This window comes from Schistocerca serialis, chromosome 6, assembly GCF_023864345.2.
Source record: "Schistocerca serialis cubense isolate TAMUIC-IGC-003099 chromosome 6, iqSchSeri2.2, whole genome shotgun sequence".
In the NCBI taxonomy this organism is placed as follows: domain Eukaryota; kingdom Metazoa; phylum Arthropoda; class Insecta; order Orthoptera; family Acrididae; genus Schistocerca; species Schistocerca serialis.
The window spans coordinates 207,458,871-207,486,326 of NC_064643.1; positions in this window are offsets into that span (position 1 = coordinate 207,458,871).

Consider the following 27,456-nt stretch of genomic DNA (forward strand, 5'->3'; position numbering starts at 1 on the left):
TAGTGCGCCGCCTATAACACCACTTTGAAAATCACTTAAATCTTAATAAGCTGCCACTGTAGCACGAGTAACCTATCTAACAACTGCGCCAGACACTTGTTTTCTGATGTAAGCGTTGCCGACCGCAACGCCGAATTCTGCCTGTTTACTTATCTTCGTGTCGGCCGCGGTGGCCGAGCGGTTCTAGGGGCTTCAGTCCGGAACCACGCGGCTGCTACGGTCGTAGTTTCGAATCCTGCCTCGGACATGGATGTGTGTGATGTCCTTAGGTTAGTTAGGTTTACCTAGTTCTAAGTCGAGGGGACTGATGACCTCAGATGTTAAGTCCCATAGTACTTAGAGCCATTTGACCCATTTTTGAGCTTATCTCCGAATTTGAATACGCATGCCTATACAATTTCTTTGGCGCTTCAGTGTACAACACGCACAGAAGTTATTAGTAATTCTTTAAAACTTGAGCATGGTAAAAATTTACCTTTGGAATGAAGTAATGTCCACTTAGGTGATATGTAACTGATGCTATCGCTGACACTTACAACATTTAGCACTTCATTACAGAATGACAGTTTCACATCAGAGTACAGTAGTGTTTAACTTATAAGTTCAGAATAACTGTTCTATTCGCACACATCCGGATCTGGACTACAAAGATTCTGTCATCGTAAGCGATGCTCACCTTTGATCGCTGGTTACATAGAGAGTGAGCTGAGGGGCACTGCGCTCGGACATAAATAACTTTCCGGCTGCGGCGGTGTAAGGAAGCACTAGGGGGCGTGTATACCAGAGGTATACAAATTCTCCTTCTACCCAGCCTGCCCCCATCCCCGCCGCAACCATTAAAGCAGCTCAGCCTGCCGCAACGGAAACCGAACCGTGTTCAGGTGGCGCAGTGGTTAGCGCACTGGATGCGCAATCTGGAGGACGACGGTTCAGATGCGCATCCGGCCATCCATTCCGTGACTTCCCTAAATCGCTCCTGGCAAATTCCGGTATGGCTCCATTGAAAGGGCATGGCAGATTTCCTTCTCCATCCTTGACATAATCCGATCTTGCGCTCCGTCTCTTATGACCACGATATCTACAGGACGTAAAGTCCAATATTCCTTACGAAAACCGAAGAGTATATGTCTACTGAAGGATAGTGATTAAAGCAGGCCACTTGGGTTTCTGCAATCCCGGCTAGCTTCACGAGACCCGTTCAGCCTGCTGTACCTGACAACAGATTTTGCTATCAGTCAAAAGTGATGATTCAGGTATATGTTCGCGTAGGTAGTTTCACTGCAGCTCATTTGCCGTAACTCCGGGAGCAGAAAAATAAACAGACCAAATTTTAAGGGGACTGAGGGTGTTTACATCATTTAGATATTGCTGAACATCTTTCAATCGCAGAATATGGTTATTTCGTCGTACATACATTTAAATTGTTTAACATTTTATTGCAGTGCTCATTTAACCATTGCTGTTCACATTGCTGAACAGTGAAGAGCTCTGTAGTTACAGGCCTTGATGTTGAATGTCGATCTCAGGCTATGCTAACAACAATAAAATGTCGCATGAAGTGTCTTTTGCTGTTGCCTAGCAACTATTCCCGTATTCTTTCGAGTACTTGAAGTATCCATACGAATAGGTCCTGTGTCACTATGTAAAAGAAGCTTGAGTTTTGATTCAAGTACTGTTGAGCTGGATCTTGTGTTTCCAGTACTGCTAACGAAACATTTAAAGTCCTAGGGGAGCCTTAAAAGCTTTGCTTGAAGTGAACGCCCAGTTTCAGACGCGAGATGCATCGCATTGACAAGAGGTATGAGCTACAGTGACTCAACTGTCATTTATTTATGTACCACGCAGAATCAACTGCAGTTATGATATGGTACAAGTTTTTGAATGACTGCTTACGTAATGGGGTAGTACTGTAAAATTGATGCAAGCTGTGTAGTGTGATGTGATTTCAGAGCATGTAGTTGTTAACAGTTTATGAGGGGAAATAGCGCATTGTTCTAATTTTTCATGCAGTTTCAGAGGTTAAGTGCTTATTTGTAGAGGCAGTCCTCTTTACTAGTTTTTGATGGTAATCGTATGCTTTCATCACAATTTCTGAAATTAATTGTTTAGTTTCACAATGACAACGGCGTCGCCGATCTGTATCGCTTGTCCGTTACACATACATCCTCTCTATCACCATTGTAGGGTCGTGCTGAGAAAGACATACGATACTAATATTATAATAATCCCCATTGGCGGGGAAAGCAACAGAAGGCATGAGAAATGATATTTTCCAATTAATTATAAAGTGATTCTCAGAAAATGAACTATCTCAAAATTTTGAAAAAATGAACTATATTCAGGTCTGTACAAAAATGGTTCAAATGGCTCTGAGCACTATGGGACTCAACTGCTGAGGTCATTAGTCCCCTAGAACTTAGAACTAGTTAAACCGAACTAACCTAAGGACATCACAAACATCCATGCCCGAGGCAGGATTCGAACCTGCGACCGTAGCGGTCTTGCGGTTCCAGACTGCAGCGCCTTTAACTGCACGGCCACTTCGGCCGGCCAGGTCTGTACAGCAAATAGTCATGCCAAGCCCTGAGAACATGAACAGGAGTCAGTAAGTAGTGTAGAATGCCCCAAGTTATTAAGTGTACACAACGATAAAAACTTGAGCTGCAAGATGCATATTACTGAGCTTCTCGGAAAATCAGTTCCAGCTAATTTTGGAGACAAACGAATCAACCTCTTGATATATTTTGCATATTTACACTCAATAATGTCTTATGAAATGATTTTCTGGGTAACTCATCACAGAAAGAAAGTACTGACTGCACGAAACAGGCAGTAAGAATAATATATGTTGTTCACCTGCAGGCGTCATGTACGACCTCTTCAAAGAACTAGTCATTTTAACTGCGCCGTTACATACAATACATACTTTCACCAAGGTTTGAGGAAAACAGTGACGTCCATACCTACAGCACTAGAGAGAAAAAATTGGCTTTATTACCTTTTCTTGTAGCTGTCAGTGGCTCAGGAAGGATTTCAATAAGCAGCAACAAAATTTTTCGATCAGTTGACTAATAACACAAAAGCGTGACAGGTAGCAGCAAGGTTTACAGCTGGCTTAAAATCCTTTCAATTGGACAACACATTCTATTCCACTAACTAATTTCCGCTCTAAAACTGGTACCCAGAAAAGAAACCTTGTTTTAAGTGTAGTTGCATGGGTAGGTCTACAAAAATAATGTGGTCATTAATTTTAACTTGAGACAGGAAGCTGTGACATTGTTTTTGACGCATCAGCTCAGGTGGATTAAGTAAACCACCGATAAACTGGATCAGAACAGTTGGACGGAGTTTTGATCTACACTCCTCCTAAACAGGAGTCCACTGTCTCCACAACCGTGCCACATCGCTCCGAACTTGACTGCCGTTCTTGCATTCGAACCAGTGCGTGGCAGTCTTACACATCACTACATCACTGGTGAAGTCTGTCCATATCCCGCGGTGTCCAATCTTTTAGCTTACCTAGGCCACATTCGAAGAAGAAGAGTGCTTCTGGGCCACACTAACAATAACCGCTGAGGCGCGAAAAAAGAAAGAAAGAGAGAGGGGCAGAGAATAGCATCGTGTGACGGAAGTTCCAAGTTGAAAATATTCACTCTATCGTAACATACATGAACGGACTATTTTTTCCACCTGTTGTGATAGATGTTCACTTCTTCGGGCTCACTGATGCTTGATTTGGACTGGCTGCGGTGGCCGAGCGGTTCTAGGCGCTTCAGTCCGGAACCGCGCGACTGCTACGGTCGCATGTTCGAATCCTGCCTCGGGTATGGATGTGTGTGATGTCCTTATGTTAGTTAGGTTTAAGTAGTTCTAAGTTCTAGGGGACTGATGACCTCAGATGTTGAGTATCACAGTGCTCAGAGCCATTTGAACCATTTTGAATTTTCTTCCTTTGGACCACATGCGGGCTCCGGGCAGCGGATAGGACGCCCCTGATCTATTCCTACATGCAGACCACTGTAAAATGCAAGGCACGTCTGATTTATCACTGTACAAAATGTAAAGTACTTCCTACTGTACTATTCGCGTATGGAGCACGGCAAGGACGATTTCTTTAATTCTTCTTTGTGCGCTCTAGTTATTCTAATCTTAAATTCGCGGTGTCTACCAGAGCAATATATAGGGTGTTGTAGCATATTCGCAGTTTGTTAACGTGATCCAGTTCCTTGAAACTTCGTAAGCTTTCGTTTTATTATTGGTACGAGGCGTATTCCAAAAGTAAGGTCCGATCGGTCGCGAAATGTAAACCACAGTGAACATCCAATAAAGCTTTCCATAGGCGTGTTGGGCAGTGTCTCTAGTACGCCCGTTGATCGCTTCATGTCTGTCTTTTCAATTCCGAGCGCACAGTGTGCACGTAAAGATGCCTAGAAAACAGTGTCTCCCACCAAGTATGAGCGCCCGTGAGCGGTTTCGCCTGATCTGATGCAGTCGACTCAACATAACTGTCATGCATTTCCTTTTTCATGACATTTTTCGGCCGCACTGTGCTGAAGCAATGAGAACTCCCCTGCAGCGTTTTCGATGGGAAGTGTTTGATCACCCAGTACAGCCCGGACTTTGGTCACTCTGATTTTCATCTCTGCTAACATGTAGCGCTGGCTATGAAGTCAGCGTTCTGGCATAGACAACGAACTGCAGATCAGCGTAGAAAATCGGCGAAAAATGCAGGCGGCTGCCTTCTATGACGAGGGTACTGGGAAGTTTGTACAACGTTACGACAAATGTTTCAGACGGAGCGGCGACTATGTACATAGAGGCATTGCTGGAAGGTGAGGCTAACGATTGCAAATAAAACACTTTTGATTTTCACTGTGGTTTCCATTTCGCGACCGATCGGACCTTACTTTCGGAATACGCCTCATATGTATATACACGTGTGTGTCACTTCACGTTTTTCAGCGTTGAGACGTAACTGTAAAGTACCCGATTCAAGTTTCGTAATGTAATATGCGACACACATAATCGCATACACGCGACTTGTGTTTATGTTAATACACGATATTAGCCTTTTATGTAGTCGGCCATTTATTTTCTTGCTCTTCTTTGAAATACTTACATGGAGACAGTTAGCAGTTAGTAAAAATATTTCTGATATATAAATCATAGAGAAGATTCGTCGTCACATTTGAATTATTCAACTTCTTATTTCAGCTGTATTTTTCTTAATTTAATAATTCATTATATATTTTACAACGTTGTAATTACTTCAAGTAGAAATATTTTATTTAAAGAATCATTCGAAATTTACGATTAATTAAAACCACATGCATTCCAAAATTAGATACCGTTAAGAATGGTTTTAGGAATGACCTACCTTGTTTAATGTCCTCTTTTTCTGGATTTCTAAAGAGCATATTATCTTTTTGATTCGAAAGTTATTCATATTCAAAATTATCGTATTGTAGAATGATCGAGTCTGATAATGCAGTCGTTTTAAAATTGCAAAATTGTACTGTTATAGTTTTGTAGCCGTAGTGTAACATGTTAGTTTATAAAATATTCAAATTAGAAAATTTAAGTTTCGGAATTTTTTTGGCGGGCTTCTGTGAATCCAGGAAAGCACCAGAACTTCCGCTACATAGAATAATTTCTTTTTTTTTTTTTGTAGGTCTTGAAACCAGGTTTTAGTCTAGACAGTATCTTTACATATTCTATACCATTAGTCTGTAAGTTTCCTCTTTCATCTTGCTATGTAAAATATAATAGCTGTGTCCATTGCAACTTGGTGAAAACTGTCACACGCTTGTCTTTACATAGGCGCTGCACAGCGCATAGGATTCATTGTGTGTCCAACACCTTCAGAGTAGGGACGCTAAGTAACTTAGAATTGTATGATTATTGATATACCGTGATTTTTAGACAGATTCATATTGTCAAAAAATTACGTTATTAATAGAAGTGTATGTTATAGGATCTCTGTGGCGTTCTGCCATGGTACAAGCGGCCCGGGTAGAAATAGGAGCGGTTACAAGCGAACACACACAACCTGCTGTTGACCGGTCCCTGAAATTTCCACGTACATGATACGCCGTGGCATGTTCAGCCACCCGACGCTGCGATTAATTAACTTCAACATGGCTGGGATAAGGGGGCATTTAAAATTCACCAACACGAAATTCTGCTAAAATTGTGCGTCTATAGAGAATAGAAGAAATATAAGTAAATGAGGGTTGCACTGACTACAGTCTGTAGCTATCTGTGCTTTAACTCTAACTTTTGATACGTACGATTTTGCAAACAACAAGTAATTTTCGCCCTGATACGCTCACTTCATATAGTCGCGGAATACGCAGTTCAAATCAACGAACGGAACGAATGGGAAGCGCATGAATGTATTATCCACGATACCATAACGAGGAGAATGCTCAGTCACTCGTGAAACATTTTTCCAAAGCGTTCACTTTCTCTTCTATTGATACTTCAAACGAAAGCTTCATGGCTGAGCGTGTTCACGTCTCCTGAAAAGCATCCCGACGTTTGTTAATGTCCATGACATTACGTATCCGAAAGACAATAATATTTATACAACTGTTCATACATTTATTCCAGACGGAGAATATACATCCGCTATCTCAATATGACGGTCTTTAACATGGATTAGACCATTTATATGCGATTTTGTGGCTAATGACGCATTCGCCGCGAACTCGTCTAAACTTTCATCACTCTCTACCCGTGAATCCTACTTTCAACAAACACATTCTCGCAATCAGAGGGCGTCGAGATGGGCAGTGCGCAGCTTTCATTAGCTCAAACAAATCTTTAACCATACGTGGTGTCCTTTATTATACATGGTGTTACAGTACGTTAAAAGTTTTTGAGACTATGGAGGATAAAATTCACAACATTTTGCAATAAGGAACCTATAGCCAGATATGTAGAATATACACTACTGCGATGACGAATACACGCTTCCAATGTGCGTTCACCGCGATGTCACCAAACACGGATGCGACCATCATAATGCTGTAAACAGAACCTGGATTCATCCGAAAAAATGACGTTTAGCCATTCGTGCACCCAGGTTCGTCGTTGAGTACACCATCGCAGCCATGGTCTCCGAGCTGATGGTCCACGCTGCTGCAAACGTCGTCGAACTGTTCGTGCAGATGGTTGTTGTCTTGCAAACACCCCCTTCTGTTGACTCAGGGATCGAGACGTGGCTGCACGATCCGTTACAGCCATGCGGATAAGATGAATGTCATCTCGACTGCTAGTGATACGAGGCCGTTGGGATCCAGCACGGCATTCCGTATTACCCTCCTGAACCCACCGATTCCATATTCTGCTAACAGTCGTTGGATCTCGACCAACGCGAGCAGCAGTGTCGCGATACGATAAACCGCGATCGCGATAGGCTACAATCCGACCTTTATCAAAGAACAACATTTCACCAGGCAACGCCGGTCAACAGCTGTTTTTGTATGGGAAATCGGTTGGAAACTTTCCTCATGTCAGCACGTTGTAGGTGTCGCCACCGGCGCCAACCGTGTGTGAATGCTCTGAAAAGCTAATCATTTGCATATCACAACATCATCATCGTGTAGGTTAAATTTCGCGTCTGTAGCACGTCATCTTCGTGGTGCAGCAATTTTAATGGCCAGTAGTGTAGTTTCTGCATCCCCATGTACAGTATCAGTCAAAAGTATTTTATAGTTGAACTAGTATTATGGTGGGCGTGTTTATCTATACGTGTAGTCAAAACAAATCCCGTTGATCCGACAGAAGACAGCTTGACCTCTCCGCAATTGCGAATACTGATTGCTGAGTGCAGGTAAGCATGAACTTCAGCAGTAAACAGTGTTTCCATGGAGTTCATAAGTATTTTGTAGAGCACACATGCACGAGTCAAAAACTGAACTTAAACACAGTCAACCGGTTGGAAATGACTGGTACGTTGACGTAGGTTTCGACACCTCTACAGATATGGATATGTACATCAGAATGAAATCTTAAGAAATCGCAAAATTAAAATTAAACACGTTCGAGCCTTTGGCACGTACACATTGCTAGGAAAAACATCAGACTAGGCCATAGGTCTGATGTTGTTCCTAGCATGGCATACGTGTTTAATTTTAATTTTTGACTCTGGCATATCTGCTCGAAACTTTGACCATTGCTTTATCGCACTGTAATTGTACGGTTTTTTTAAAATTTCATTCTGATGAAGACATCCTCAGAGTTGTTTAAACGCACATCAATGTACCAAAAAGTTATTTGCAGCTAGTTGGCTGTGTGATTCCTATTCTGGAACTTATATACGTTGCTCGGAGACAGCCATGTTTAAAACTGTTTAATTTTAATGTTTTTATTTACTTATAGCAATATCTAAATGTAAAGAGTATTCAGTAGACTTCAGACGAGCTGTCTTAACAGCACTGAGTCCAGAACAAACTCAGTACTTCGTAACGAAGGTGTTGGGCGTCTCACAGCAGCTTGTGAGTGTCTGGGACCGGCTTCAGAAAAAAAAGGGGACGATAGAGAACTCTGCACGAAGTGGTAGGCCCCGAAAAATCACCCAAAAAGAAGACAAAATCATCCGAAGGCAACCGATGGCTGATCCCAAAAAATCTACCCGGACAATAAGTGATGATCTAGAGGTAAAACACGAGGTGAAGTTCCATGTTTCGACAATAAACGTCGCTTAGCAGCTACATATATTAATTACAGACGACCTTCGCGAAAACCTATGGTAGGTGCGCAAAATCCCCAAGAATGGCGATCTTTTACAGAAGCTCCTATAACAGTTTCCACAACGAAACTTTGTCTCGAAACCTGGCAGAAAATCCAAAGAGATTCTGGTCGTATGTGAAGTATGTTAGCGGTCAGAAACAATCAATGCCTTCTCTGCGGGATAGCAATGGAGATACGATCGAAGACAGTGCTGCCAAAGCAGAGTTACTAAACACAGCCTTCCGAAATGCCTTCACAAAAGAAGACGAAGTAAATATTCCAGAATTCGAATTGAGAACAGCTGCCAACTTGAGTAACGTAGAAGTAAATATCCTCGGAGTAGTGAAGCAACTTAAATCACTTAATAAAAGCAAATCTTCTGGTCCAGACTGTATACCAATTAGGTTCCTTTCGGAATACGCAGATGCATTGGCTCCATACTTAATCATATACAACCGATCGTTCGACGAAAGATCCGTACCCAAAGACTGGAAAGTTGCACAGGTCACACCAACATACAAGAAAGATAGCAGGAGTAATCCACTAAATTACAGGCACATATCGTTAACGTCGATATGCAGCAGGATTCTAGAAGTTATATTGTGTTACATTATGAATAACCTCGAAGAAAACGGTCTATTGACACACAGTCAACATGGGTTTAGAAAACATCGTTCCTGTGAAACACAACTAGCTCTTTATTCACATGAAGTGTTGAGTGCTATTGACAAAGGGTTTCAGATCGATTCCGTATTTCTGGATTTCCGGAAGGCTTTTGATACTGTACCACACAAGCGGCTTGTAGTGAAATTGTGTGCTTATGGAATATCGTCTCAGTTATGTGACTGGATTTGTGATATCCTGTCAGAGAGGTCACAGTTCGTAGTAATTGACGGAAAGTCATCGAGTAAAACAGAAGCGATTTCTGGCGTTCTCCAAGGTAGTGTTATAGGCCCTTTGCTGATCCTTATCCATATAAGCGATTTTGGAGACAATCTGAGTAGCCGTCTTCGGCTGTTTGCAGATGACGCTGTCGTTTATCGACTAATAAAGTCATCAGAAGATCAAAACAAATTGTAAAACGATTTAGGAAATATATGAGTGGTGCGAAAAGTGGCAGTTGACCCTAAATAACGAAAAGTGTGAGGTCATATACATGAGTGCTAAAAGGAATTCGTTAAACTTCGGTTACACGATAAATCAGTCTAATCTAAAAGCCGCCAATTCAACTAAATACCTAGGTATTAAAATTACGAACAACTTAAATTAGAAGGAACACATAGAAAATGTTGTGGGGAAGGCTAACCAATGACTCCGTTTTATTGGCAGTACACTAACAAAATGTAACAGACCTACTAAGGAGACTGCCTACACTACGCTTGTCCGTCGTCTTTTAGAATACTGCTGCGCGGTGTGGGATCCTTACCGGGTAGGACTGACAGAGTGCATCGAAAAAGTTCAGAGAAAGGCTGCACGTTTTGTATTATCGCGAAATATGGGAGAGAGTGTCACAGAAATGATACAGTATTTGAGCTGGAAATCATTAAAAGAAAGGCGTTTTTCGTTAGACGGAATCTTCTCACGAAATTCCAATCACCAACCTTCTCCTGCGAATGCGAAAATACACTCCTGGAAATGGAAAAAAGAACACATTGACACCGGTGTGTCAGACCCACCATACTTGCTCCGGACACTGCGAGAGGGCTGTACAAGCAATGATCACACGCACGGCACAGCGGACACACCAGGAACCGCGGTGTTGGCCGTCGAATGGCGCTAGCTGCGCAGCATTTGTGCACCGCCGCCGTCAGTGTCAGCCAGTTTGCCGTGGCATACGGAGCTCCATCGCAGTCTTTAACACTGGTAGCATGCCGCGACAGCGTGGACGTGAACCGTATGTGCAGTTGACGGACTTTGAGCGAGGGCGTATAGTGGGCATGCGGGAGGCCGGGTGGACGTACCGCCGAATTGCTCAACACGTGGGGCGTGAGGTCTCCACAGTACATCGATGTTGTCGCCAGTGGTCGGCGGAAGGTGCACGTGCCCGTCGACCTGGGACCGGACCGCAGCGACGCACGGATGCACGCCAAGACCGTAGGATCCTACGCAGTGCCGTTGGGGACCGCACCGCCACTTCCCAGCAAATTAGGGACACTGTTGCCCCTGGGGTATCGGCGAGGACCATTCGCAACCGTCTCCATGAAGCTGGGCTACGGTCCCGCACACCGTTAGGCCGTCTTCCGCTCACGCCCCAACATCGTGCAGCCCGCCTCCAGTGGTGTCGCGACAGGCGTGAATGGAGGGACGAATGGAGACGTGTCGTCTTCAGCGGTGAGAGTCGCTTCTGCCTTGGTGCCAATGATGGTCGTATGCGTGTTTGGCGCCGTGCAGGTGAGCGCCACAATCAGGACTGCATACGACCGAGGCACACAGGGCCAACACCCGGCATCATGGTGTGGGGAGCGATCTCCTACACTGGCCGTACACCACTGGTGATCGTCGAGGGGACACTGAATAGTGCACGGTACATCCAAACCGTCATCGAACCCATCGTTCTACCATTCCTAGACCGGCAAGGGAACTTGCTGTTCCAACAGGACAGTGCACGTCCGCATGTATCCCGTGCCACCCAACGTGCTCTAGAAGGTGTAAGTCAACTACCCTGGCCAGCAAGATCTCCGGATCTGTCCCCCATTGAGCATGTTTGGGACTGGATGAAGCGTCGTCTCACGCGGTCTGCACGTCCAGCACGAACGCTGGTCCAACTGAGGCGCCAGGTGGAAATGGCATGGCAAGCCGTTCCACAGGACTACATCCAGCATCTCTACGATCGTCTTCATGGGAGAATAGCAGCCTGCATTGCTGCGAAAGGTGGATATACACTGTACTAGTGCCGACATTGTGCATGCTCTGTTGCCTGTGTCTATGTGCCTGTGGTTCAGACAGTGTGATCATGTGATGTATCTGACCCCAGGAATGTGTCAATAAAGTTTCCCCTTCCTGGGACAATGAATTCACGGTGTTCTTATTTCAATTTCCAGGAGTGTATTTTGTTGACACCGACCCACATAGGGAAGAACGATCACCACGATAAAATAAGGGAAATCAGAGCTCGTACAGAAAGATATAGGTGTTCATTCTTTCCACGCGCTATACGAGATTGGAATAACAGAGAATTATGAAGGTGGTTCGATGAACCTTCTGCCAGGCACTTGAATGTGATTTGCAGAGTACCCTTGTAGATGTAGATGTATATAGTTTGTTAAGAAGTACGCGTCATGGACCAATTAAGACGGGCCAAAAATTCTATAGAGTGATGAAAGCAAGCTTAATCTCTTCTTCTCAGACGGGATACATACGTTTGACGGCCAAAAAACACAAGGAATGACATGAAAATAACTAGTACCCACCATGAAACGCAGAGTACTGTGGTGTGAGGATGTTTCTTACGAAGTCGAAATTCATGGGGCAATGGATAGTCTGCAGTACGGTGAAATGTTAACAGACCATAAGGTATCTCAGGGAAGACGAAATATGCTTCGTAATTGGCAGTTCCAGCATGACAAGTATCCGAACTCACTGATGGCCTTGTGAAGACAGCTCTGGAGCAGCATAAAGGAAACGTATCCGAATGTTCAAGCCAACGTCCATGCTTAAGCACCATAGAACATCTTTGAGGCGTGCTAGATAGACGTGTTCACTAACAAAATTGCACCAAAAAGGAGACTTTCTAGAAAGGATTGTCTGAGCAATGGAAGAAGAATCCTCAAGCGTGATTAGCCAAACTCGTGGATTCTGCTGCTGCAGTACACGCTAAGAGGCTATGCGATCAAATATTAAGCTAAGAACATCATGGGTCAAGACTTTGTTTTTCTTCTGTTTAGTGTTAACAAAATACTTTTGAGAATATGTAATTTTTTCATTTTTATTTTATTATTGATGTGAAAATTATAACTGTATATAAATTGCAGTTGTTTCAAAGAGAATTCCTTTTTTGCATGCTGCACATCGAAATTTTTATTTTTATTTACGCACCCAGACGCGTTTCGCCTGTTTTACAAGGCATCTTCAGTGGGTGTTCCGAAATATTACATGATTTGTCCACTTTTACACATAGGTAATGTTTCACATCTAGGTTATAGATTTAAAACCAGTTCCTTAACGTTTTTTATTAAATGGAAAGGTACTTACAGGTAACTTCTAATTCATTGCATCTAAGCAAACTGCTTTTTCTCATCTGGCAACCAGGTGGACATCTTACAGTTCACTTTCAGTTCACTGTTTGCGTTACACATCACTGTAACTGTCATCTTTTTTATACAGAGTTTCATTTGCATTTCTAAGTGTTACCAACATTCTCAATTTTCTGTATTCAACTGTTTTGTGATGAATGTTTGTTTTGTGTGTGTGTGTGTGTGTGTGTGTGTGTGTGTGTGTGTGTGTGTGTGTGTGTGTGTGCGTGTGCGCGTGTGCGCGTGTTAGAGAGGGAGAGAGATTTTTTAATAAAATAAAATTTATTTTATTTTTTATTTATTTATTTATTTTTTAATAATAATAATAATAATAATAATAATAATAATAATAATTATTATTATTATTATTATTATTATATTTTCCTGTATGTACTTATGAGAGGAATCATATGTGTACTCATTTTTTGGGATTTCTGTCTATTATATAATCAATCAGGGTAAACATTGAGTTGTTTGTCATATTTACTTGGTCATTTAGTAGTTTCTTTTCAGCCTTTGTTTTGTATATATGATAATTTTCCTGTAATGTTAGGATATGTTTTTCATTATTTATTCTAATTATTTTTATATCATTTTCTCTTGTAGGTTTGTGCTTATTTTCTCTCAAATATTCTGCAATAGTTGCGTGGCTCGTTCCATATTTCCATGCTCCAATATGTTCTTTGAACCGGATGTCAAATGTTCTGCCGGTTTGTCCTATATACCTTTCATCACATGTGTTGCACTGTAGTTGGTATATTCCTACAGTTTGGTAGATATCTGTGTTTTTTGTTATTTTTGGAATGTGCCTTTCTATATGTGTAAGAAAATAGAGTACACGTTATAGAGATTTGGTAACTAAGTTCTTTCATTTAAATTCTCTCCCAAAAATTTTGTTTTCCTAGTTTATTACCTCTACATAATACTTTTGAGCAATACTGTACTTTCTACGCATTCGGTTCGGTAAATGAAACACCGGAATACTTGATAGTAGAGTACAATCAATAGCCGTTAACCGTATCTGTGGCTTCACTTCTACAGAGAAAATGTTCAGTGCGATGACCATAGACTTCGTTAGATAATATGTAACGGCAAACCATGTTTTGTCTGATTCTCTGCAAGACTCCGCGCTCCCCCCTGATGGTATCGAGCGCTGTAAAGATGCGCTCAATAAGAGGTCACGGAAGCGCACGGGCCGAGGGACCCGGCATCCGCTTCCAATTACTCACTGACTCAAGTTATCTGTGAAATACACCCTGGCACGACGATCAAAGAGCGCTGGAGCACCCTCGACCTGAAACCGCCAACTAGCGCGCAATTGCAAAGGAACGTCCTCCCGAAGTTTGGGCAAAGCAGTCTCCAGAAAGTTCGAATACCGTGCACCGTTCAAACGACGTGGTAACATGTGTGGTCCAGTGAGGTGGTCTTCAACACTTCCTTCCCAAATGTTTACTGAGATCCTCACCTGCTAACTTCTCCTAACGGAAGTGCGTGGGTTTTCGGCAGCCCAGGAGTGGCTGTAGAAACTTTGTTTCACGTTTCCGGCTGTCAAAAGGTTCCAAATTTCATCATCTAGAATGTCCCAAAATTTTAAAACGTCGTTCTGCAACTCTCCGTAGACGTTGAATACGCCTTGTTAGTCCTTTCTCGAAGGACACACACCATATAACAATATTATAAAACGGGTTGCACGAGTCTTTTGTGCGGCATCTCCTTTGCAGAGGTATGTTGTCTCCCAGTATCCTACTAACGAGCTGAAGTTAACCACCTGTCTTACCTACAACTGAGTGTATGTGATGTATGTATCGAACTGGGACCTAGAAACGACGGAGAGGCTTCATCCCCGCCGTAGCCCTCAGTGGTTCACAACCCCACAACAGGCTGCAGCAGTCCACCCACCCCACCGCCGCCCCACACACCGAACCCTGGGTTATTGTGCCGTAACCCCAATGTTTGCGTGGTAGAGTAATTATGGTGTACGCGAATGTGGAGACAGTGTTTGCGCAGTAATCGCCGACATAGTGTAACTGAGGCAGAATAAGGGGAACCAGCCAGCATTCGCCGAGGCAGATGGAAAACCGCCTTAAAAACCATCCACAGGCTGGCCGCACACCGGACCTCGATACTAATCAGCCGGGTGGATTCGTGCCGGGGACCGGCACACCTACCAGCTCGGGAAGCAGTGCGTTAGACCGCACGACTAGCCGAGAGGGCGAGTGTATATGATAATACCATTTCATTACCCCACAAACTGTAACACCCAGGTACTTGCATAGGGCGACTGATTCTAACAATAACTCATTGTTATTGTAGTCATTGTACGCCATGTTTTTTTCGTTTTGAGAAATGCACAGTTTGACATCTCTGAACATATAAAGAAAGTAGTCAATCTCTGCAGAATTTAGAAATCTTATCAAGATCTGACTGAATACTTAGGCAGCTACTTTCGGACAGCACTTCATTATACGCTGAAGCACAAAAGAAACTGGTATAGGCATGCGTGTTCAAATACAGAGACATGTAAACAGGCACAATACGGCGCTGCGGTCTGCAACGCCTATACAAGACAACAAATTCAAATGATTTAAATGGCTCTGAGCACTATGGGACTTAACATCTGGGGTCATCAGTATCCTAGAATTTAGAACTACTTAAACCTAACTAACCCAAGGACATCACACACATCCATGTCCGAGGCAGGATTCGAACCTGCGGTCGTAGCGGTCGCGCGGTTACAGACTGAAACGCGAGAACCGCTCGGCCACAGCGTCCGGCAGACAACAAGTGTCTGGCGCAGTTGTTAGAACGGTTACTACCTCTAAAATAACAGATTACCAAGATTTAAGTGAGTTTCAACGTGGTGTTACAGTCGGTGCATGAGCAGTGGGACACAGCATCTCCGAGGTAGCGATGAAGTGGAGATTTTCCCGTATAACCATTTGACGAGTGCGCCGTGAATATCGGGAATCCGGTAAAACATCAAATCTCGGACATCGCTGTAGCCGCAAAAAGATCCTGAAAGAACGCGACCGACGACGACTGAACAGAATCGTTCTACGAGCCAGAAGTGCAATCCTTTCCCAAATTACTGCAGATTTCAATACTGGGCCATCAAAAAGTGTCAGCGTGCGAACCATTCAACGAAACGTCACCGACATGGGCTTTCGGAGCCGGATGTTCACTCGTGAACCCTTGATGACTGCACGAATTAAAACTTTACGCCTCGCCTGGGCGCGTCAACACCGACATTGGACTGTTCATGATTGGAAACAAGTTGCCTGGTCGGACGAGTCTCGTTTCAAATTGCATCGAGCGGGTGGTCTTGTACGGGTAGAGAGACAATCTCATGAGTCCATGGACCCTGCATGTCAGCAGGGGACTGTTCAAGCTGGTGGAGAATCTAACGCTGTGGGGCGTGTGCAGTTGGAGTGATATGGGACCCCTGATACGTCTAGACACGACTCTGACAGATGACACGTACGTAAGCAACCTGTCTGATCACCTGCACCCATTCATGTCCACTGTGCATTCCGATAGGCTTGGGCAATTCCAGCAGGACAATGCGACTCCCCACACGTCCAGAATTACTACAGAGTGGCTCCAGCAACACTCTTCTCAGTTTAACACTTCCACTGGCTACCAAACTCTCCAGACGTGAACATTATTGAGCATATCTGGGATGCCTTGGAACGTGCTGTTTAGAAGAGATCTCCACCGCCTTGTACTCTTACGGATCTATGGACAGCACTGCGTGCTTGCGGGGGACCTACACGATATTAGGCAGGTGCACCAGTTTCTTTGGCTCTTCAGTGTATAAAGAAAGTAGTCAATCTGTGCACAACTCAGAAATATTTTCAAGGTAGGACTGAATACCTACATAGCTACTTTCGGACAGCCCTTCATTGTAGATAACTGCATCATCTACAAAAATTTGGCCAGGTGCGTGTAGAACTCGCGCCATACTGAGCGTTCCGCACAAACTTAATTATGTATTCAGACAATTCATCTATACTGGGAATCGAGAAGCTCTACGATTTTTGCCTGTTATTGACATTGAAACTGGCTAGATTTTCGGCCCAGGAATTTCTAGACTTTCGAGAATCTTTTAACTTTAACTTGGAAGTCGGAAAACAAATGACAAAAGAAATATTCTTTCTTGTGACACAATTACAAATTAACAATTTTTGGATTTTTTCCTTTGATTCTACTGTGAATCCCTGTTTCTTGCCAAATTTCATGATTCTAGGTCAACGGGAAGTACCCTACGTATTATGATGAGTGAGTTTCCAAGTATCACACTGTGTGACACAAATGGCAGTATCTTTTGAGTGCATTGGATTAGAAGCTTAAATTTTTACCTGGGCAAGTGACTGTAGGCCATAGTATTTGAGACAAATTTAGATTTCAAACGTCTATCCGTTCCTGGGAAAAAGAGTTTTTAACTGTTGTACAGATAGACAGATGAACAACAAAGTGATCCATAAGAGTTACGTTTTTACCGATTAAGATACTGAACCCCAAAAATGTGAGGTTATTATTACTATTCTCTTCCAGACCATTATCTTGCAATATAAAGAGCAAGGGTCTTTAACAAATAAAAATAAAATAAAATAATAATAATAATATTATAATAATTATTATCGCTTGTATAGATAAATTCTCTAGTTAGAGACAATCATTAGATTCAGTCATGGTATAAAATACAGTTTTTTACAAATAACTTATTAAATAATGTAATGCCACACTGTTCACTCATATCTCACTATCAGTCACTGCACACACCATACACACATTGTTTCATAACACTTCACTCACTACACACACAAAACACCTATACACTGGTGATCTCTGGCCATTTTCTGTACCACAACTTTCCATTTACTGTCCTGAAAAACTGAGTCAGCATCCCCCTATAATGAGTGCGATGTTGAGCTCAGAAAGAGGAAGAGGTGTTAGTAATGTGCAATGCATAGCTTGAGGATAAGTTATTCTAGAAAAGGAAAAGAGAAGGAAAAAAACATAGTGTGAAGTTGTTACGTGGAATGTTGGATGCTTTATAATCATTATTACCATTTATTCGTATAGCTTTTTTTTTACCAAACCCGTACTCTGTTTTATCTAAGTAATTCTTCAATGTATAAAACGTATTGCATAACAGGTACTTTTTAGCTGCCTTTTTAAAGAGTGTATTTTTACAATTTCTTTTATCTGTTTTGGTAATTTATTGTACAGTTTTATTCCTTGGTAGAAAATGCCGTTTTGAGTCTTATGTTTATTTTTCCTTGGCAAATGTAATATGAGTCTAGCTTGTAACAACAACAACGCTGTACTATTGTACATATAATAATTTTTTCTTCTGATTTTCGGTAAATTAGTGTAATCGATGTTCTGATCTCATTTCTTTTTTTTGTTTCATGCCATTATGTTAAAGAAACTGTAAACAATTTTCAATGTGAATATTAATGTTTATGTCAAATTTCAAGCAATATTGTAATAGAATTGGAGTGTAACGAATGTTGAAACTGTTGTAAGATGTTAAAGTTGTAATTGTGCGTCTGGTCCATACGTAGGCAATGTATTAGGATATGTAGAATGCAAAACCTCTGGTGAATACCCTGTCTGTAGGGGAGCGGTAAAAGGTGGATGGCAGGCGAGCGCGGCAAAATGCACACGGGCGCTGCACGGCACAACGGGCTCAGCAGTAGTAGTAGTCGGAGTTGGGCATTGGTCTGAGCAACACGTCCGGGATCGAGGAGGCTCTCCTGGAAGACGTAGTTTCATTGAGCCTCGGATATGCCGTTCCGACGCCTATACAGCATGGCAAAATTCCATAGGCACTAAATGGGAAAGTATTGCGACGCTATGAAGAAGTAAAGTGCCGATACATCAAGAGCCATTGCTGTGGTTGTATGTGTGCTCTGTGCCTCGCCATCTCGCCGCCCGCCAACCGCCACATCGATACAAACAGGTTGAAACTTTTAGTACTGTATTCGTGTGGACCAGTGTTACTTTTGTTCCATACTGTTCAATAACAACTTAAATTTTACCAGAACTGTCCTATCATTTAATTATCCTCACAACTAACCTAGACAGGGTCCTTTCCAAATGTTGTGCAATCCGAGTGTCCCGAAATGAAGAATTAAAGTTTATGTTAATAATAATTACCGGCAGACCTAGCTATGTTAGAATGTTGTTTAAAGAACTTTTTTGTTAATGAACCAATAGACGAATAACAAGATCTGACAAAGTTGGAACATAATTTTGATATTGATTTAGTAATGAAGCTTAATTATTTCGAGACAGATATAATGGTATTTAAATGAGCAGGAAATAAGACAAAAAGAGTAGTAAATCATATATTGGAAATCTTGAGGGCACAATGATTTCAGTAATTAAATTTTTTTTATGCAGTGATCATAACAGTTTCAGGGTCCCCCCCCCCCCTCTTTTTTTATTAATTTGAATTCTGAAGTATTTAACTGATTTGACCAGCAAAGTCAAAGCCAAAATAGAAACCAAAATTTATCAGTGTCTTATCTTTACCAAAATTGACGTTGTGTGTGTGTTTCGAAAGTGCTATTTCTAGGGTAACCAATGTCCGATTTTAATCAGATCAATAGATAGTACGAAGTTTTATAGTAAACATTATAGTGTAATGTTATGTATTTATGGTTTATCCATATTAGTACAGAAAGTGAAATTATCAGTTCAGTAGATTTTCCGGTTCTAAAATTTACCATATTATGCAGTGTTACTACGTGTTGTTTTGCACGAACGTACATCAACTTGTACAGGGAAGAAACTCAGTTAATGCCTAATTAGGCTGGCGACCGTATTGTTAACAAATTGGTATCATCTTCTGTGTTTTTTCTTGTCCGTCCTGACGTGTAGTTGCATTTCGGACTTGCTTGACGTCTCATTGTTATTACAGAGTGGATGTAAGTCTGATTTGCCTCCATTCAGGTACACGCGGTCAATATCTATACAAAAATCCTTTCTCACAAGGTGAAGCCCGTCAACTTACCATTGTACAGGCTTTAATGAGTATCGTGTGCCCGAAAGCGCAGCGTTACAAGCTCTTGTTCCATGGCCATGGATGGAACTGTTTGCGCAGTAATTACCAATGTTATTTTTGATGTGTACAACTGACTGGTAAATGTATTCACACAGAGCAGTTAAAATCCCCAGTGTTTTGATCAGATCTTTGCAATGAGCACGACTACCATTTTTGGTTATAATTCTTATGGCTCTTTTCTGGAGTTTGAAAATTGTGTTCATATTTTGTGCATTTGTTCCCCAAAGAAGAATGCCATAGCTAAGAGTTGAGAGAACGTACGAATAGTATGTAACTAAAAGACACTGCCTGTTACACACTGATGATAGGATTCTAAGCGCATGACATGCTGATGACATTCTGTTTGCAAGTACCTTTGTGTGTTCACACCACTTCAACTGAGAATCAATATTCATTCCTAGCAATTTTAAATTTGTTACACAGCCTATAGAGGTGCCGTCTACATTTAATTTAAAATTGTCATTTTCCTTCTTTAGACTGCTATTCATGGCATTAGTTTTCTTTATGTTCAATGCCACTTTATTGCTTCGTGACCAATCATAAACTTCCTTGAGAGCTTCATTTGCTTTCTCTGCAAGGAGTTCTCTTGTTTTCTCAGTGACTATAATATTGCTGTCATCAGCGAAGAGAACTGTTTCACCATGATTAACACTACTCTGATAGTCATTGATGTATATCAGGAATAGTATTGGTCCCAATATGCTACCTTGCACAACCCCTATATTAATGTATTTTGGTTCTCATAAGTGTTTTACTAGATGTTTGGATCTATTTGAAGTATGTGTTATCTCTACTCTCTGTACCCAATCTACTTGGTATGATCGAAACCAGTCATTAGCTACCCCCCCCCCCTTATTGCTAATGCTTCTAATTTATTTAATAGAATCTTGTGGTGAGCTGTATCAAATGCCTTAGAAAGATCCAAAAATATACCTGTGACACACTTATCTTTGCCAAGAGCATCAAGTACAACCTTTGTGAATTCTTCTATGGGTAACTCCGTATTTTTGCCACTTCGGAAACCAAGCTGTGATTCGCTTAGAAGATTGTATTTATTCAGGTAATTCATTAATCTGTGTTTCAAATTTGCTTGTATTATTTTTGAGAATGGTGACAGCAGGAAAATGGGCTGGTAATGGGCTCCGAAAACACAGTCCATGCGAAACTCACTAGTTAACATGATGGAGGCAATTTTGTTCAAGATGTGGCATTACGTCTTAGCTCAGAATATGCCCAAGGATTCTAAAATCGATAGTGTCAAGAGAATAGACTGTAGTTTTTGTGAATCACTTCTGCTACTCTTCTTATGAACGGGGTCGGCTTGCGCTTCTTTCCAACTTCTGGACACTGTCATCTTTTTCTTCGAGGGATTTACAGCATATTACGATTAAAAGAGGGGTTTATTCAGCCGAAAATTTTGTATAGCGCTTTATATGGATTCCGTTGGACCGTAGAGATTTGTTCAGTTTTAGTTATTTCAGGTGTTTCTCGACTACCACCCGCAGAAATTCTGATAAAATGTAAATGCTGTCAGTGGCACTGTAGTTAGTGTCCGGATGCATATTGATGACGCAGAAACAGAAACTTAGTGTAGCAAAGTAAAAGCAGAAACGCTGAACTATGTTTTCAAGAGATTGTAACAGATAGTGAAAATGTCTTTCGGTACCATAAAAGATGGAAATTAGTGTGAGGACTTCTGGATGATTGTCAGATACCCCAAACCACGGACCTATACTGACTGTGCAGTACAGAGAGTCGCGCGTGTGCCTCTGCTGTCGTGGATCAGCCCAATATCAGCAAAAAGGGTTCCGCGCCCCGTGTTCTGAGTGGCCCGCTGCAATTTCCGCTGCGTTTCAGACAGTAGCGGTCAGAGTTCACCGGCTCCCCCTGGGCAGGAAATCAATGAGCAGGATGTCCTTTCTGTCCCGCCGACACTGTGCGAGTCTATTTCCGTGCCGCCGCAGTGTCACAGTCACGCCGATAGGCAGGGCGAGGTCCTGAGGGCGCAGAAGCGACAGCTGGGAGACAAGTACGTTCTAGAAATACCTACACATAGCTTTGACATCAAAATGAGGATATATTTCTACTGATTTTGTTTTCCAAGAATACTTTTAGTTTTGAATAAGAGTCTTAGTTTATAAAACAACGTTTCCATTCCAAGTAGACTGGAATCTGTAAGATAATTGTAAATTATATATATATATATATATATATATATATATATATATATATATATATATATATATATATATATTATATATATGCCACATCTTGAACAAAGTTGTCTCCATCATGTTAACTAGTGAGTTTCGCATGGACTGTGTTTTCGGAGCCCATTACCAGCCCATTTTCCTGCTGTCACCATTCTCAAAAATAATACAAGCAATTATGAAATACAGATTAATGAATTACCTGAATAGATATAATCTTTTAAGCGAATCACAGCTTGGTTTCCGAAGTGGCAAAAATACGGAGTTACCCATAGAAGAATTCACAAAGGTTGTACTTGATGCTCTTGGCAAAGATAAGTGTGTCACAGGCATATTTTTGGATCTTTCTAAGGCATTTGATACAGTTCACCACAAGATTCTACTAAATAAATTAGAAGCATTAGCAATAAGGGGGGGGGGGGTAGCTAACGACTGGTTTCGATCATACCAAGTAGATAGGGTACAGAGAGTAGAGATAACACATACTTCAAATAGATCCAAACATCTAGTAAAACACTTATGAGAACCAAAATACATTAATATAGGGGTTGTGCAAGGTAGCATATTGGGACCAATACTATTCCTGATATACATCAATGACTATCAGAGTAGTGTTAATCATGGTGAAACAGTTCTCTTCGCTGATGACAGCAATATTATAGTCACTGAGGAAACAAGAGAACTCCTTGCAGAGAAAGCAAATGAAGCTCTCAAGGAAGTTTATGATTGTTCACGAAGCAATAAAGTGGCATTGAACATAAAGAAAACTAGTGCCATGAATAGCAGTCTAAAGAAGGAAAATGACAATTTTAAATTAAATGTAGACGGCACCTCTATAGGCTGTGTAACAAATTTAAAATTGCTAGGAATGAATATTGATTCTCAGTTGAAGTGGTGTGAACACACAAAGGTACTTGCAAACAGAATGTCATCAGCATGTCATGCGCTTAGAATCCTATCATCAGTGTGTAACAGGCAGTGTCTTTTAGTTACATACTATTCGTACGTTCTCTCAACTCTTAGCTATGGCATTCTTCTTTGGGGAACAAATGCACAAAATATGAACACAATTTTCAAACTCCAGAAAAGAGCCATAAGAATTATAACCAAAAATGGTAGTCGTGCTCATTGCAAAGATCTGATCAAAACACTGGGGATTTTAACTGCTCTGTGTGAATACATTTACCAGTCAGTTGTACACATCAAAAATAACATTGGTAATTACTGCACAAACAGTTCCATCCATGGCCATGGAACAAGAGCTTGTAACGCTGCGCTTTCGGGCACACGATACTCATTAAAGCCTGTACAATGGTAAGTTGACGGGCTTCACCTTTTGAGAAAGGATTTTTGTATAGATATTGACCGCGTGTACCTGAATGGAGGCAAATCAGACTTACATCCACTCTGTAATAACAATGATGCGTCAAGCAAGTCCGAAATGCAACTACACGTCAGGACGGACAAGAAACAACACAGAAGATGCTACCAATTTGTTAACAATACGGTCGCCAACCTAATTAGGCATTAACTGAGTTTCTTCCCTGTACGATTTGATGTACGTTCGTGCAAAACAACACGTAGTAATAATATGGTAAATTTTAGAACCAGAAAATCTACTGAACTGATAATTTCACTTTCTGTACTAATATGGATAAACCATAAATACATAACATTACACTATAATGTTTACTATAAAACTTCGTACTGTCTATTGATCTGATTAAAATCGGGCATTGGTTACCCTAGAAATAGCACTTTTATGTAATTATATACATATATGTACACTAAGATGGTATCTGTTCTTTCGGACATGTCCGAAAGAAGAAGCGACAGCTGGGAGACAAGTACGTTCTAGAAATACCTACACATAGCTTTGACATCAAAATGAGGATATATTTCTACTGATTTTGTTTTCCAAGAATACTTTTAGTTTTGAATAAGAGTCTTAGTTTATAAAACAACGTTTCCATTCCAAGTAGACTGGAATCTGTAAGATAATTGTAAATTATATATATATATATATATATATATATATATATATATATATATATATATATATATACTAAGATGGTATCTGTTCTTTCGGACATGTCCGAAAGATGTATAGTGTACACATATAGTTAAGGCTCACCGGCCACTTGACCATCTTCTTCTTCTTCTGTGCGAGTGCACAAACAGTGCCCGAATTCTTACGGGAATCGGCAACGCGCCGTGAGTAATGAGTATAATGGACGGGGGCACTACGAATGTAGTGCGAGGCAATACGTTGAGAATTTGGGTTTCGCGGGAGGCGTGCCAGAAATAAATCCCTGCAGTGGCGCTATCCTCTGTGTTCTCGGTGGCTCAGATAGAATGGATACAGCGATACGGGATGGCGGCAGGAAGTGTGCTTAATCTTCAAAAATCTCGCTGCGTGAATGTCGGTCGAGGATTACAACCGGGGGAGGAAGGCCCGCTCATGTTAGTTAAGACCATAAAATGTCTAGGTATTACGTTCCACACGGATGTGCAGCGGACAGCAGCGGATAACTACCGACGCACATTGAAGCTGATGCGGACAATGGTGCTGTTACAAAAATTAAGAGCGTTGGATATGATTCAGAGGGTGACCTATGTTAACGTATACCTAGCACCGAGATTCACTCACGTAGCGCATGTCCTGCCTTTAACGCGCACAATGGCATCACGGATACAAGCAACTTTCGGAACCTACGTGAGTGTGGGACACCTGTTTAAGATCCAATACACAACGCTTACGCTACCACCTGGAGAGGATGGACTTGGTCTAGTGAACGTATATGAAAAGGCACGGGCGTTATTCGTCAGTACGATTTTCCGACAGCGGCGCGGTCAATTTCGCAATGTCTCGGGTGCGTTGGCCGATGTACTAGCGCCCACTTCAATGCTGCCCCCAGTCAATGTGGGACATATTTCACCGAAGCTGTCACATTTCAAGTATTTTTTTTTTCGGAGCTTAGCTATGTCAGAGATTCCTTCCCAACAACACGACTACCGACGACGCGAGATGTATACCAACTCTTACTGCGCCGGTGCCCCAGGAGTACCCTGGAAAAGAAGTACCCAGACAAGAACTGGCGACAGATATGACGCGTTATACGGAACGTTTACCTCCCAACGTCGGTACGCTCAACATGGTATGTGGTGGTAAATAGGAAGTTCGCAACGAATCAAAGGCGGCACGCGATTCGTTTGGCAGACACTCCACTATGTTTAGGCTGCGCAACAGTGGACACTGATGAACATCGTTTAGCATGTAGTGGGACGACTCCAGTGTGGCACTTGGCACAACAGATATTGGCGCTCCTGTTACGTTCCGCCCCTCACACAATTTCATCAGACACACTTTTTTTCCCCCAAGAATCTTATTTTCCGGTCCAAAAAACCAATGCAGTGACATGGGTACGGGGAATGGTGGTGGGCTACGTGTATAACGAATCGGAAAAGGACAAAATTGATTTTTGGCATTTTCTCCTGGATGGACACACGAAGCTGCAACAGCATAAGAAATATGGGCAAGACTTCGCGAATTACTTGCGACTTACATTTACCGACCCGCCGGCCAGATGGGGTGTGACGGGTGAGAGATGAGATAGACGAAAAAGCCGAGATAGACATCGATCACACTTACGGACCCTTAGTTAATTTCGAGAAAACGACCCAGTCTTACACCAACGTCTGGAGAACGAGTCGATAGATGGCTTTCTTGCTCTATCGAACGTCGGGTCGTGAGCAGGTGTCGCCCCCGACACGAATTTCATTTCATTGCTACAGGAGAGTGTTTCTTTTGTATTTGTACTATCCGCAATGTCTTCATGTCTTTCATTTGGGCATTTTCAGTTTTATTCATTTCCTTAATTTATTTTCTAATTAGCCACTATTTGTGAACATATGGACATTGTAGACACTATTTATGCGGTAGTACAACACAATGTATGTCAGCAAAGGTGGTAAGCCTGACATTGGAAATAAATAAATAAAAAGTGGTAATCGTAAAACAAGCGGTCTGAGGCAATAAAAAAATTAAACAAATATATTTAAAAAAATAAAAAAAATAAAAAAGTAAAACAAACAAAAAGAAAAAAAAGCGTAATATGTAGCGTCACTGTTTTACATGCAGTTGTTTATTGGGGCGGTGGTTCGCGTCTTGATACTTCCAAGTTGTTTTTTTTTCATAACAAAAAAAAAAGATAGATAGAGCGTGTGCCATGTAAGCAAGAGATCCCGGGTTCGGTCCCGGTCGGGGCACACATTTTCATCTGTCCCCGTTGACGTATGTCAACGCCTGTAAGCAGCTAAGGGTGTTCATTTCATTGTAATTATTAATAAGTTTTCAAAGAAGAATTCTTTTTTCCTCTTTTTAGGAAAAGAAATTGTCTGACATCCTTTAACGAAGATGAAAGACAACGTTCTACGAAGATAAATACAGTGTCTTTGAATAAGACTCATCTGATTGCGGAAGATTGCATCTTCTATAAGAATGAAGACAGGTAATTTTAACTGACGCATAGGACCACACAGCTTTTTTCAAAAGAAGTATCCGATTTTACAAGGGTATATCTTTTACATCCATGCACAGAAAAAGTTTACGATCATGGTTCTCATTTACCTTTCACGAATGCACAAAGTGCCCAACCACAGGGCACACGACCAACATTCATACTGAAGCCAACGTCCTTCCGCGCTTCTGCGGGTATGTCTGGAGTTCTAGTATTACCTGCTTTTGCTATGTTCACAGTCCAGAGTCACTGGAAAGGCAGGAAAGGGTGGGCAAGGGAAGGGAAGGGAAGCAGATGGAGTCTTTCACAAACGACCACCAAAAATTAGATACCGTGAGATCAGGGCACTTCTGATGTCCAAACACCGCTCGAAGTACGTATGTTGTGATAAGAAGGAATGACTTCCCCAAGCAGTGACAGATAAGCTCTGAAACCTTCAAGCTATGCAAAAAGTATAACTCCTATGCGCCACAAAATGATTTGAAAAGCAGGTTTGATTCGGTGTGGAAACAGCTGTGCACAGCGAACGTACTTATTTGAAGTAGTGGAGGATAAAGAAATCAATCAGAAATAAAGTTTCTTGCAAATTCACATTTCGGTCACTGTTTGGCCATCTTCAGTGCAGGAAATATAAGATGAAACAATAAAACTACTCATATATACACAGTCCCAATTGGACTATT